The 5961-nt window shown below is 53.1% G+C and overlaps 1 pseudogene; it reads left to right on the forward strand.

Moving 5' to 3' along the window:
• The first annotated feature begins 5373 nt into the window (after nucleotides 1-5373).
• Nucleotides 5374-5489, forward strand: LOC118611146 (annotated as a pseudogene).
• The last annotated feature ends 472 nt before the right edge of the window (nucleotides 5490-5961 follow it).

The following is a 5961-nucleotide window of genomic DNA, read 5'->3' on the forward strand; positions in this document are numbered from 1 at the left end:
TTTCTCACAGATCTTTTTAAGTTTGTCTCTCATTTCTATAAACAGCGTGCATGCTTTCTTTAGACTGGCTCTGAAAATTCTAATATCTGACATCTTTGTGGAACTGTTTCTGCATCTCTTATTTTTTGCTGGGTGTCTCACTCACGTTTTCGTATTTCCTTAGGTACATAATCCAAGGGCAAGAAGGTCTAAAGTACAAGAAGGAAAGAGAACAAAAAGAGGTAAACACAAGAGCACGTCTAAATGAGCATTTTATGTTATGTGTATTTTATCCCCCCAAAAAGGAATAAAAAATGTTAAAAAAAACAAAAAACAAAAAACAAATAGGTAGAACCCCTGGTAAGTGCATAACAAATAGTTTTAAAAAATAAAGAGTACCTTGGTGGGGAAGACAGGACTGGGCGTCTATCAGCTTTGTGCAAAGGGCTGTGAGGGACCCCGGCTGGGCGGAGCGGGCCCTGGCGCCTGGGGAGGCCCCCTGGCGGAGGGAGGCCTGAGCTGCGCCTCAGCAGGCGGTCAGACCTGGGGGCGTGTGGGAGGGGAGGGGACACCCCAGGCTGAGCAAGAGGCCTGAATGAAAGCAGAGGCCGGAACAGCATCTGGGAGCTGCACGGCGTGGGCGTGTCGTTCCCGGTTCCCGCAGTGTAGAGCCGTGAAAGGCTCGGGGTAGAGGAGCAGGCTGGGCCAGGGACTTGCTCCTGAGACACGATGTCACCGTGAATGGGCCTGAGGAGCGGATGATATGCAAACGGGGGCCATTCCGCAGGCAGGGAACCCAGCGAGGGGCTGTCACATTGTCCAGGAGAGGGCGGTATTGGCTGGGGCCCTGGTGGGTGCCAGGCAGATGGAGAGGTACAGATGGAGCCGAAGAGTTCAGCAGGTGGACTTGGAAAGACTCGGTGATGTGGGGATGGGGAGAGAGATGACTCAGCTGGGTCACGGCTGTAGGGAAAGCAGGGGACCGGGGCAAGTATGGGCCCGGCGAGGGAGCCTGGGAAACCCTCCGGGACATGGAGAAGCTCCGGGGCGGGCTGGGGATCTGCTTCGCCGTCCAGGCGGAGGGCTTCGGGGCCAGCAGTGGCCTCCCACCGGGACTCAAGATACCCAGCACTGCTGAATTATTCAGCCGCTGCCTCTCAGCTGTGACCGCATTAGCAGGGCCTTGGCAGGTGCTAGAAAGTCAGCCTGCTCTGCTGGCTGCCTGGGAAGCAGGGGACAGGGGAGCCCTGAGGCTCCAAGGAGAGAGCCCACCCCTCAATCGATGCCAGGCCTCTGAGCTGGGCTGGGATAGGGCACATTCTTTCTGACACCCTCTCTCCTGCCCACTTCCAAGAGGCCCAAAGCCCGGCCCAGGGACTGCTGGGCTGGGCCTGGCACCCTAGGTGGGCTGATGAGAATGAAGCTCTAAAAGTGGGCTGTATCCTCACCCTGGTCCAGGACCTCGGCTCCTACAACCTGTTTACTTGTCACTCGGGAACCCTGTTCTTCCACCAGCATCCCCAGCCCCAGAGTGGTGATGCTGTACAGCCCCAGCCACCGGCCCGGCAGGCACCAGGGGTGAAGCCGGCCAGGCGTAGCAGCCTCTGGTCCTGGATCCTGGAGCCCAGCATTGAACAGCCATCGAAGCTCTGGGCCCTTGTGAAAGCTTCGGCCAGAGAAGACTGCTCCAGTCACCCAGCCCCCAGAGACCCCCGTCTCTGCTTCCCGGCCTGCGCCCATCACGAGCCCTGCAGTCTCCACAGGTCCCAGTAGCTCTGTTCAGAGCAATCTTGAGGTACACGCATGGCCACAGGTGGGCAAGCAGGAAGCGGGCAAATCTGTCCTCCTCCCTCGGCGTCTCGATTTCTCTGAGGGCACACAGCTGGTCCCCACAGAGCCTGAGCAGGCCACCGCCTCCATGAGAAGTTGATCTGCCTGCTTCCCTCCAGTACCACGCTTTCTCAGAGCCCTCGGGCTGCCCCAGACCCCCACACACTCCACCGAGGATGTGCTCCCTACCCAAGTTTCCCTCCCTACCCAGGCCTATCCGCCCCCTCAGCGACAGCCTCATTCCTGGGGGTGTATTTTTCTCCAGTGAGATATGTGTTCGGTAACAATGCCTTATCTCTCAGGGGGAGGATTACAGGGCTCCTAAGAGGGGCATTTTGGGGGTGACCAACATCCTGCTAGAGACCGGTTGGAGGCCTCAGAGCAGAGCCTGAGTCCCTTAGGGACGCACCAGTGCTACTGCGGGAGAGAAGGGACGGGCAGGCGGGGCAGCGGGAGAGGCAGGGCCTGAACCTCCGCTCCCAGCCAGGGGACACTTGCTGTTTGCAGTTCGAGGGTGAGATGAGCTTTTTTTTTTTTTTTTTAATGTTTTATTTTTTTATTTCAAAAGGTTGCAGTTAAATGAATTACTGTTCAGAAGTCTCCCACTTTTCATACAAAAATACTGTGTTTCTTAGGTCTGAAGAGAACGGTAGGGTGCCCCCTGAGGCCCGCCATGTCCCCCATTGAAGTTCCCTTTCCCCTCCCGCCCTGCTCTTCCCAAGCCTTGCAATCCTGCAGGCATACCTGGCCAGGACCCCGCTCGGAGCCCCCCGTGCAGCTGGGCCTCTGCTGCTCTTCGGCACACGGAGTCTAACCTGCTGGGTGTGTGGCCCTACTGTGCCAATCACCACCTGCCACGACCCCTGTTAGGACAGAGACCAAGTCCCGGGGCCCCAGAACACCAGCCCCAGAGGTGGCCTCCCAACGGACCTGTCGCCCCAGGGAGGAGCCTGAGGCCCAGTCTGGGAAGGCCTTGCACCCAGCACAGGTGTCCTAAAGCACATCCCAGGTCATTTCCGGACACTTCCGTACTGGGGAAACCTGTGAAAGAAGTGGCAGTGTGAGCCATGAACGCTCCTGATGGTGGAGGAGAAATAACTCGCTCGCATTTCTCTTGGTTCTGAAGCAGAGACCAGCGAGATGGTGTCTGCTGGCCCCCCCACCCCACCCCGCCGGTGCAGTTCGGAGGGTGGGGGGCACCCAGTCTTGGGTTACTGCCCCACTCTGGAAACAGGGCGCAGGGCCAGCGGGATCGGTGGCCATTACTAATTTATGTGTTGGCTGTGGCCGAGCGGCCATCTCAGGCTCCCCAGCTGGGTCCCAGCAGTGGGAGAGCTTGGAGCCCATGTTCACCCAGCCCTGGCCCCAGGATCAGCTCTGGGGACATGCCAAGACCTGCCTGAGGGGACGACCAGCCCCCACGGTCTGTGAGCTCAGACCAGCAGGAAGGAGGGGGTCAGGCAGAATCTAGGTCTAGTGCTCTCAAGTGATATGACCGCCTGCCCCTCAGATTCCCCCGGACACATCTGTGCCCAGCTGCTGCCCCTAGCACGGGTACCTCCAGATTTGAATTTTATTTTTGCAAGGAAAATGAGCTGTGCTCCTGCCAGGGCCTCCACCCTGGACAGTCTCCTCAAACTCCCTGAGGTGCCCAGCATCCTGAGGGCCACTCTGCTCCGCGAGGTACCCCCAGACAGGCAGCTTGCTCCTCTTGGAGCCAAGATCGAGATGCTCCCTGGACCCTTGGGCACAGGGCTTTCCTGGGCTGGGCCTCAGTGTCCTCACCTGGATCCCAAAGGCTTCGGTTTCGTTGGGAGGTCTGTCTGTCCATTTACGCCCTGCTTTGTTGCAGAAAGGATTCCTGCGAGATTCAGGGTGGGGGCTACTGCCCTGTGCGACATGTCTCAGGTGCTTCGGCACAGTTTAAATGACTTTCTCAAAGCCAAACAGAATCCATCCAAGGTCACACACCTACCTCCTTCTTGCCAGCCCAGCGTTCTTTCCACCAGACTCTTTTAGGTCCCCATGAATAATTTGCACCCTTCTCTGGGACATCAACACCAGCCTCTCTGCTCTTCCTCTGGCAGCTCTCCCGCCCACTCCTGTGAGCTGGAGGACCTGGGCGTTCAAAGTGTTCAGCCCATTCTTTCCCCTCCTGGAAGGAAGACAGCCAAATATTGTCTCTCCCTTCACAGGTGGGCGTCTCGTCCCCCTCGAGCTGCCTTGTGTCATCCCGATTAGGGTCTCATTCATAAAATCATTCATTTGGGTCTTGCCCAAATGCAAATATGAGAGATTCACACACACGCACACGCACACATGCACACGCACGCATACACACGCGCACATGCATGCACACACACGCTCTCATTCACGTCGCAAGAACACCTACAATTGAACATCTTTAATTCATTATTGGACATTTGGGATATCAAGAGTAGGAAGAAATGTCCCTGCATAAAAAAGTGTTGAAAAAATAAGTAGCATGATTGGAAAAAGAAAGACACTTAATATCCTGTACTAATTATATTCACAGGGTTCTTCAAAGTTGCCTTCCCAAGGCTGAGGCAGGGAGGACTGACGACAGGAAGTTGTCTCCTCAGCTAATGCCTGGGTCCTGAGACACCTCTTATGGCACAGACCTTGGGCCATTTGGGTCCAGCCAGAGCGCTTGTGACCTCCCTCTGTACGTGCTAAGAGAATTCATCCTACCTAAAACACAGGTTCCGGGTGGATCCTTTGCCGCCTTCCAGTAGAGAGGGCCCCGACTGGGCGGTTTGTCTCCGAACCTCCGCAGATGCTGTTGGCCTCCCTGAGGCCCAGTCTGTGCCTCCATGTCTGGCTCAAGCACCAGTCTCTGGTGCAGTTGGTCATGGACAGGTGGGCCGGGGGCGTTTCTCTGAAATACAGGGCATGTTATAAAAGGAGTATCCAGCAGCTTATACAGAACAGGGCTGTGGGTCCAGAGCCTCGAAAATACCAGATTCGACTGGAAGACCAGGTGCTTCAGAAATATACCTGACAATCATGCGAAACAGCAAAACATTGGAAATGATCCAAATGGCCCCCACCCAGAGCAATAAATAAACTGTGACACATTTACATAATGCAATACTATGCAACTATTAAAAAATTTTAAAAATAAAGAATTTCTTTATCTACTTCAATGGAGTGACCTCCCAGATATACTAAATAACATTTCAAAATGTTTTTTAAAGGTAGGGTAGAGGGAACAGGGCTAGATGCTAGATTTATTTGATATACTTTGCTTTGTAGATTTGGTTATGGGACTGTGTAAATATGTTACAAAATTATAAAATAAAATTAAACGTATACCATTTGTAATAGTAAAATATATGAAACAACCAAAATGTCGATCAGTATTGGACTGGTGCTATGTTCAAAAAATAAATTCCATGCAACTTTAAAAAGAATGAGGCTGGCTCTGGGTGTGTTTATGAAATGATGCTGTGCTGAACAGTGCATGAGAGTAAACTAAAGTACATTCATGGAATAGCAAATGGAATCAATAGTTATATTTGCCAGCATTTAAATAAAACTCTGGTCTACGGTCATGCCACCCTGAGCAAACCCGACATCTGATCTCCAAAGCTAAGCAGGGTTGGGCCTGGTTAGTAGTTGGATGGGAGACCACCTAGGAAGACCAGGTGCTGTAGGCGTTAAAAGACAACGACAACAGCTCTGGAAGGATGCATAAGATACTAAGGAAAGTAGTTGCAAAGGGGAAACTGGAGAAGACAGAGCAGAGATGGGAAGACTTTTCACTCTCTATCGTTTACATGTCGTCTCAGGTTTTGACCACGTGAACGTATTACCTCTTCAAAAGTAAAAATCAGTTAAAACATGATTTAAAAATGAAACATAAAAAGAAATTCCTAAAAAATCAAAAGTGGACTAGAACAGAGGAACGCTTGTGGCTAGTTAAAGGGCATATCCACTAAGAGAGAAGCTACTTAAATCGTTTTTAGCAATCACGTGGCGGGGTCGGCTCTGCTATTCTGAGCCTGTGGAGCGTGGACTGTGGCACAGATCAAGTGAGCAATTATGTTTGTGTGATTGACTGACAGCTGGGAACTGTACCATTGCCACCAACTGGACCATGTCTCCCAACAACAGCCAAGCGGGGAGCCT

This window comes from Rousettus aegyptiacus, unplaced genomic scaffold, assembly GCF_014176215.1.
Source record: "Rousettus aegyptiacus isolate mRouAeg1 unplaced genomic scaffold, mRouAeg1.p scaffold_m13_p_13, whole genome shotgun sequence".
NCBI classification, from domain to species: domain Eukaryota; kingdom Metazoa; phylum Chordata; class Mammalia; order Chiroptera; family Pteropodidae; genus Rousettus; species Rousettus aegyptiacus.